Source organism: Neolamprologus multifasciatus, chromosome 15 (genome assembly GCF_963576455.1).
Source record: "Neolamprologus multifasciatus chromosome 15, fNeoMul1.2, whole genome shotgun sequence".
Taxonomy (NCBI): Eukaryota; Metazoa; Chordata; class Actinopteri; order Cichliformes; family Cichlidae; genus Neolamprologus; species Neolamprologus multifasciatus.
The window spans coordinates 1,776,954-1,785,805 of NC_140453.1; positions in this window are offsets into that span (position 1 = coordinate 1,776,954).

Consider the following 8,852-nt stretch of genomic DNA (forward strand, 5'->3'; position numbering starts at 1 on the left):
TTTCGCGGAAATGTAGTTTTTTTACCATCAAGGCCCCCTGAGCCTATACTGGTGTTTTTAAAAGTTATGTTTGACTTTCTGACTTTCTGTGTCGTTTCTGGGATGCTTAGGACTCATATTGCACTGCTGGAAATAGTTTATTTTGATGCATATGCTGCTTTTTTGCAAATTTGCATTATAACATTTATTTTTGTTTTTCCTGCAGTGTATAAAAATTGGTGTATTTCAAAAATAAAACTATGAAGACACTTAAAATAAATTTCCTGTGGTGGGAAACTATTTTGTGCAACTTTTTTGTATTTACATTTTTGAGGGATAAGCCTCTTAAATTTCTCTAACTAGAAATATATGTTAAAAAAACAAAAACGATTTTCAATTTTTTTGTAGTTTATTGCACTTTTTTGCAATTTATGTAATTACTATGCACTTAATGCATATATATTATTAAAATTTAGGCTGTAATGGTTGTATTGATGTATAGCAACTTGAAATTCTCCCAAAAATGGCTCCACAGCATGTAAAAATATAATATAAGCTCTGGCGGACTTGGTTCTATGGTAGGTCTTAAAGGGTTAAACCCAATGGAGTAAGAAGGGGACGTCACTAAAGTGTTATGGTGTGAAGGCAGACGACCAAATATTTTTCGTAATATTTCAGTGTATTTCATAACAACATGATCTGATTTGTTGCTGCAAAATCTTGTTTTTTAAAAGATGGATTTTCGCTTTTCTTCCCTGTTAGTGAAGCAAAAATGAATGAAGATGTTACCAGAATTTAGTAAATGCTAAAAACATCATGCAGTTTGTTAACTAATGCATCAGTGCTAAGTTGGAGTTCAGCTCAAATTAAAAGAGAAAACCTGACAGAATGGTCTGAGCATAAAGATGAACTTTTGCCAATCAGCAGTGCAGGAGGAAATGTGGCGAGCATATATGAGTTGTTATCAACCATCTGCACACCTCTCACCCACTGCGCTTCCTCGGCCTGCCTTTTTCTCTGCTCCCCCCGTAACTCAGTGGCTGGCGTGTGATGCTTCGCCAGCTCCATCTGATTGCTCAGATCAGATCCAAGCACAGCCAGATGTGACCCCGACCCCTGCATGTTCTTGTGTCATCACCGAAGACGGTGCCAAGGAGGCCTCGCCTACACATCTCGAGAAGCAGGGGGCCACACTTGCTACTTTCAGTGACTGCTTCATTTATTTTTTTCAAGTGTTTATCAAACACCAAATGGGATTTTTAGCGTGTTTATGTGTCGATGCATTTTGAGCACTGATAAAATTTCACAGTCGAGTCACAACAGGTCTCAAAAATAATGGAAGGTCCTCCTGAGATTATCTATAACAAGATGATTCAACCGTCTCAGATGCATCAAAACCAGACTTGTGGCCTTTCAAGTTTTGAAGTTCTGACCTTTATTAAGCACCCCCTGAGAAACATCTGTCTAATGTTCAAATGCTGCTCCAAAGTTTCATCAGGTTTTAGGTTTTTTTCCCCTTAATGTGAAAAACCACCTGCATTAATCCCGACACGCAGATGCAATCGGCTAATGAACAAAAAGAGAGAGCGAGATCTTACAGTAACCCTGTGGGTTTATCCCATGACAGTGGTGTTAATGTTGCTCATTTAAGAGTTCATAGACTCACAAATTTGCATCTGAACATCTGTCAGTATTGAATATGGATATCATTTGCATATTTTAATATGAAGGTGACCGTGCCGTTGTGTTTCACCGATGGCCATTCAGCAGGATCTTGGAACGTGCAGCTTGACTTTACTCACAAATGAAACTTTGTTATACTTCCTGCACATAAATAAAGATTTCATTTTGTCAACAGCCTTCACAAACTCTAAGGACTATTACATGTGTCAATTTCAGAAAGTCTTCTGTAAATGCACAGACCCATCATCCTTACTGTTATTCCACCTAAATATTATTGTAGAAACGGGGTTTTGATACAGTCCAGAGTAATCAGTGGTAATTATAAACTTCTTTCTCGTTAGTCTTTATTAATCGCTGCCCGATCACTGTGGGCAGAACCCTGCAGTTATCATAAAAATCTGTGCATTAGTGGTGTGGTGTGTGGTTTTTGATTAATGCAAGCAAAGCCCATCAGAACCAACACCAACAAACAAAAACATCCTCCTCCATATTTAGCTATTTATAAACATAATATCGATCAGATTAACAAGGATGTCTTTCTGCATTCCTTCTTGGCTGAAGAATGGTCAAATATATTTGCTTTTATAGTTAAATAAATATCTTTTGTGTTACCAAATGTATTTACTATTAGCTGACGGTGACAAGTGGTGGAAAAGAAGCAATAAAACATTACAAAAACACCTTTTTACTGAAAATTATGCATAAAATATAAAAATGAAAAATCAATTATTCAGCAGGAAATGTTCCCTATCAGCGTTAAATAGATTGATGTTAGTGCTACATATGTTAATGGTTGAGTTCATTTTTTATACGTCATATTCTGTTTAATGGCTTGTTTCACGTTCTGTGAATTGTATGTTTGTTGTGGCTGTTCAGAAATACAGGCCTACATCTTATTTGAAAAAAAGGTATATTAATATATGTTACTAACAAAAACATATCAGCTTAATTCAAAGGACTGAGCAGTGTATGACATGGTTAACGGACAATATCTCCAGGAGGGCTTTAAATATGAATGAAAATTGAAGGGGGAGGGGGGGCTGGTTAAACGTATTACCTGTTTCATAGATGCTAATCTGAAAGTGCTCGTGCACCTCGTCATCCTTCCTGTTTTTATTATACCGCACATGGTCAGAACTGCTGTCCCCTCTTCATAAATGTCATCTTTCCTGGCTTGTGTATTAAATTACTTATTAACAGCTTTTTGACGCTCCATCTTCTCTACATGTGCAGGTCAAGGTAGCTAGCAAGCGAAAACTCATCTGTTACAATGATGCTACCTTGCTAATGCTACCTCTACACAGAACCTCAGATCATAACTGGTCAGTGTAAGCAGAGCCAGCAGCCAGTGTTGCCAACTTAGCGACTTTGTCGCTATATTTAGCGAGTTTTCAGACCCCCTAGCGACTTTTTTTCTAAAAAAAAGTCGCTAAAAAAAGACGTGAAAGACATTACAAAAAACAATAATTGCTAAAAGAAATTTAATTTGTAGTTCTAAATAAATTCTAAATGCATTTAGGACGTTTTTTGCTCACTTTATGTCTCGTCCACGATGTTATTTCTCTCTCGAGCAGCGTAGGTTACAATTACATTAGCATGACAAATTATGCAAATTAGGTGATGACGTCATTTAGCGACTTCTAGCGACTTTTAGGACAGCCAATAGCGATTTTCCTTACTGAGGAGTTGGCAACACTGCCAGCAGCAGATTGCAGAGCAGGCTGCTCGTCTATCAGATTAGCGGATTGTCCATTATGTGCATTCGTAAATAACCAGGAGTTATTCTGCTGCCCTTAGCTGCCCAACTCTAGTCAATGTTGGTAACGGGTCACCAGTTTTACCGTCTGTAAAATGGAGAGTGCTGCATACAGTTTCCTACGAGCAGAAAGCGCAGCTCTAGGCAAGCCTGTGAGAGTCTCAGAAAGGAGAGAAATTATCTCATTTTGGTACTTGAATATCAATATCGATTTTTAGATTTAAGGCAAGTACTGCATTCTTTGCTTGCCCTGACGTATTGCCGCTTCTGTTCACGTACACCAATAACAGTTAAGGCCACACCAGCACGCAGTACAATTTAGCATTTACAGGGCTAGTTGGTAGTTGCTAAGCTACCCATTATTTTGCTAGTTCTTTCGGCTACTTATCAGGCTAGTCAGTCACAGTGGGTCATGTAACTTTTCTCCATCTTTTTTTAATATTATTACTCACAATTCTGTCATTGTTTCCTTTTTTATTGCTAGTTTTTTTTAGCTTAAGCTAACCACCAGCTGGCTAATCATTTTGACACCGTCCAGTAGAGACACAAGAAGATACGGTACTAAATAAATAATAAATAAAAGATGCCACATGGTGAAAGATGAAGCTAATTTGAACTTCTCTTTAAATCTATCGTCTATCTATCTATCTATCTATGTGTGTGCACATTTGCACACATTTGCACATCTATCTATCTATCTAGATAGATAGATATGTTTAAAATTATGAGAAATAATTCTCTTTAAATCTATCGTCTATCTGATAGATAGATAGATAGATAGATAGATAGATAGATAGATAGATGTGTTTAAAATTATTTCTCATTATTTTAAACATATCTACCATGGGTCAAGTTCTGCCTCAAGAACAACTTTTAGAGATTAGTAAAATCTCTTTCTGAAGCTTTCTCTTTTAATGTGTAATTAGCCATTCTCTCATATTTTGTAGCCCATTTTGTTCAATAAATAATGAGTCTAAGACGGAGGAGGGGAATAAAGCTTTTTATTATAATGATCTTACTACTAGTCAGAAAGAAAATGTGCCAGCTTGCTAGCATCGCTTGGTTAAAAACAGGAAAACAACTCTACTGAGTTCATTTTAAGGATGTACTCAGAGGACAGTTTCCACTTTCATAGAACAAATGAAGTTAAAGTGAGTGGTGCCTTACTGCTAATACACTGTAATAACTTTGTCAATTTGGGATTTCCTGTCTTCTCCCTCTGTGAAGACAGCTTGTGTTTGTTTGTAGGCTTTAAAAAAACAAACTTTCAACACATTTTAACTATTTAAAGGTAAATAAAAAGATTTCCTGTCCTGTAAAAAGTGTTTCCTGGACAGAGGCTCTGTAGAAAATTCAACTACTGAATTAATTTAACTGAGTCCTAATGAGAGTAAGCAATAATCGAGCCTACTGAAAACTTTAAAACTCATTTTAATATCAGTATTATGGGTTTGTAATTGTTAACATAGAAATAAAATTGGAAATGACTGAATAAGCCAAGCAGTACTTTACATCAAAGGGAGGAAGGACTATACCCAGTGTTTGCAGCGACTACTTTCATATTGTCTCTCACCCTCAGTCAACAGTGAGCGGCAAATGTCTCACTGATAAGATATAAAACTTGGCATTTGTTAAATCTTATATCCTCTGATGCATATCCAATTTTGCATACATTGTAACATTCTGTAAAAATTGTGCACATTGATGGATCAGCCTCAAACAATTCTATATAGAAATACCCAGAAAAAGTATTTTTATTTGAATTCATCAGCATACAGATGTTACGCATTGTGGCATGCCAGTTTATAGACTACGTTTAGAAGTCTAGGAGAAATTTGGGAACAAACATACAGATCCTATGATTGTCACAGTATGACGGCAAAAACAAAGTCAAGCTAAAGCAGTTTGAAGGTGTTAGTTTAGGAGTGCTGTTGTGGTTTAATGAAGACCAACAAACTGAGTCTACAACAAAGTGCAGAGATGGCAGCATGCATGTAAATGATGTCAGTCAGAGCTTGTAGAACAATGCACCCTGTAGAGACTGTATTACTCGAATTAAAAAATTAACACATGGACAGTTTTCATATTAAAAACCCATTCTGCCCTTCAGCTTTTTCATCAAGTGCTCAATAAAGAAAAGTCTATTGTCTAAGCAGACACTTAAGTATTTGAAAACAACATGATTGTGGTTTTATTAGCATTATAACGAACTATAACACATGCAGAGATGCCTGCAGCTGGTGACAGACTGGAGTTCGTCCGTGGCCTGACACAAAGTAGCGTACGGTGTCATCGTCATAAAGGTGCACTTTAGCTGTAGATGCATTTTTTCAAAACATGACTCGGTTTAAAATAGTCAAACCTAACTGGACAAACACACTGGCATGTGAACAGAAAGGCGGGTCCCATCACTGGAACCAACATGACTGAGTCTGCCTCACAACTCAACACAGTCAACAAACAAGTCATCAAAGTGCTGCTTTCTGTCCAGGAATTAGTTTCACACTAATATTATTCAATTCAATTCAATTTTATTTATATAGCGCCAAATCACAACAAAAGTCGCCTCAAGGCGCTTCATAGATACAGAGAAAAACCCAACAATCATATGACCCCCTATGAGCAGCACTTTGGCGACAGTGGGAAGGAAAAACTCCCTTTTAACAGGAAGAAACCTCCGGCAGAACCAGGCTCAGGGAGGGGCGGGGCCATCTGCTGTGATTGGTTGGAGTGAGAGAAGGAAGACAGGATAAAGACATGCTGTGGAAGAGAGACAGAGATTAATAACAGATATGATTCAACACAGAGAGGTCTGTTAATACATAGTGAGTGAGAAAGGTGACTGGAAAGGAAAAACTCAATGCATCATGGGAATCCCCCGGCAGCCTACATCTATTGCAGCATAACTAAGGGAGGATTCAGGGTCACCTGGTCCAGCCCTAACTATATGCTTTAGCAAAAAGGAAAGTTTGAAGCCTAATCTTAAAAGTAGAGATAGTGTCTGTCTCCTGAATCCAAACTGGAAGCTGGTTCCACAGAAGAGGGGCCTGAAAACTGAAGGCTCTGCCTCCCATTCTACTTTTAAATACTCTAGGAACAACAGCTCAGTTATTATCAGCTCAGTTCTGTTTCAGTTGATAGTAGAAGGTTTCGGATTACACAGCAATGCATGTTTAAATCTGAAGAGTCTTCACCCTTCACAAAAGCAGAAGACATTCTGGTTTCCACATTTTAGAGACAATATTAGGCTGGATTTTCAAACTGAATGATATGCTCTGCAATAAAAATCAGTCTGAAAGGACAATGCTGAGAATCTGTTACATTTCAAATATAAAATGTATATTATAAAATGTCCAACAACATCAGCTTCACTGTTAGTGTCAAACGAGTAAAATAATATATGTTCTGTCAGGAAGAACTGGAACATGACGGAGATTTTATCTGTTTCCAAAGTTTAGAAGGATTCTTGAGGTTTTCCGAAATATATATTAGTTGTTGATTTGGATTTTCAAGTTAAAACTGTACATTTATTTATGAGAACTAGAAAGTCCTGTCAGCAGGGAAATCTGTGGTCATAGTCTTGGCCCAGGACACTTTCCATTCAGGTTAAACTGTTGTACCATGAACCGTGGACAGATATCCTAAATGTCTTAATATGAGTGGGCTCATTGGACATCATCATGGAAGAATTACAAAAAGTGTTCGCACACACACAACATCATGTATTACATTCTGCTGATACAGGTCATTTTGCTTGTTCTCCAGATTGTTTAAAGTACTTATGAAACCATAATGAGGCTTGAAGTTGGGTAATTTTGAATTTCTTCACAGGCAATCGAACAATTATGGCTGATATGATTACAAAATACTGCAGTGGATGAAAATTGGTGAAAATGTGGATTTGTGAGAATGTTATCTACAACAAAGATTTACTTTGATCTTTTGGGTTGAGTCATGTAGGAACAATTGGAATATCTAAATATTTAGCTCATAGTTTGGCATCCTATAACACCTTATAACAGTAAAATAAAGCAACGTCTGGCTTTAGTATACATTTTAATAAAGAGCTACAAAACCGTAATTTAACGGGGACGAGCAAATTTATGAACATTGTAGCCAACAAAAGCAAACGAGTGATCTGGTGCCGACTTTTTAAACCCAGTTTCTGATGAAACCATACTGCATCAATATAACTTGCTAAATGGACTGATACTTATGTAGCACTTTCCAGTTCATTCAAAGTGCTTTATACAACAAAGCAACACAGAGAAAACTTTTAACATTATAAAGCACAAAAGCTATTTTTTTAATCTGCTGGTGTGAGAATATTTTGATGGCAACAGTTTGGTTGCACTCTCAGATAACAATCCGCTCTTTAAGTGATGACGTGACAAATCCTGCTTCCGGGTCCAAACTACTCTGTGTTTAATAAAGCTGTTGTGTTTTTAACATGATTTAATGCTTTGTATCCTGAACAAGCCCCTAAAAACAGTCAGGGTCACTGTCGGCCTCTCTCGGTTTTTATCACCACTGTTTATTTTAAAGCTCAGTTTGCAAACCTTAGGATGTAGCTACAGCCCAGCCCATGCAGCAGTATATGAATGACTAACCTCGTATTGTGGATGGATTATCTCAGTTGTTCTCCTGACTGAAGTTTGTTCCATTTATAGCATCCTGCCATGCGATTGCATTTGTCCCTAACCATCGGGAACCCTCACGCTAACTTTTATCGAGTGGAAAAAGTTAGCGTTCATCCTCCAGCTTCACTGTGTTTATGCTATGCTAACATAGCTGTGTCGCTAGCGATCACGTAGCACATCATTATATAGCAGCTAGCCTAACTTCAGTAACCCTACAAACGTCACTGCTGATTAGTTTCCTGTCTTCATTTATGTTGGAAGTGATAGTAGAGCTGTACGTTTTGATTTTTTCAGAAATCTCTCAGTCAGAACATGCTATATCATGTTTAGGTGGAAGCTAGCGAGCTAACTTCCTGCTAACTTCCTGCTAACTTCCTGCTAACTTCTAACTCTGTTAAATTTAATGAATCCTGTTTTCTTGGATGCCTGGATGTTAAACTTAATTGTTACACCTGGTAAAGTAGCAACACTGATCATTTTGTTAAAGATGAAAAAAATTTAGACAGTTTGTAACTCTCAGTGATGCCATAGTGTTCGTTTGACTTTGGGGCCTGAAGCGGAGTTTGGGCCCAAACGTGGCTAATGACATCAGACTTAAAGACCCTGGATAGCAGCAGCAAAATAGAGCATTTTAAGTTCTTAGACTGTACATTAGTTCATTAGTTTTGCACTCGGTACCTCTGGAAGTAGAATGTGAGGAAGCTGCCATTCACTGTAAATACAACAGCATCCTCACTTGAAAGTACAATGCTACTGTCACATGGGGTGAATTAGAAGTTCTGAAACTTGATGAG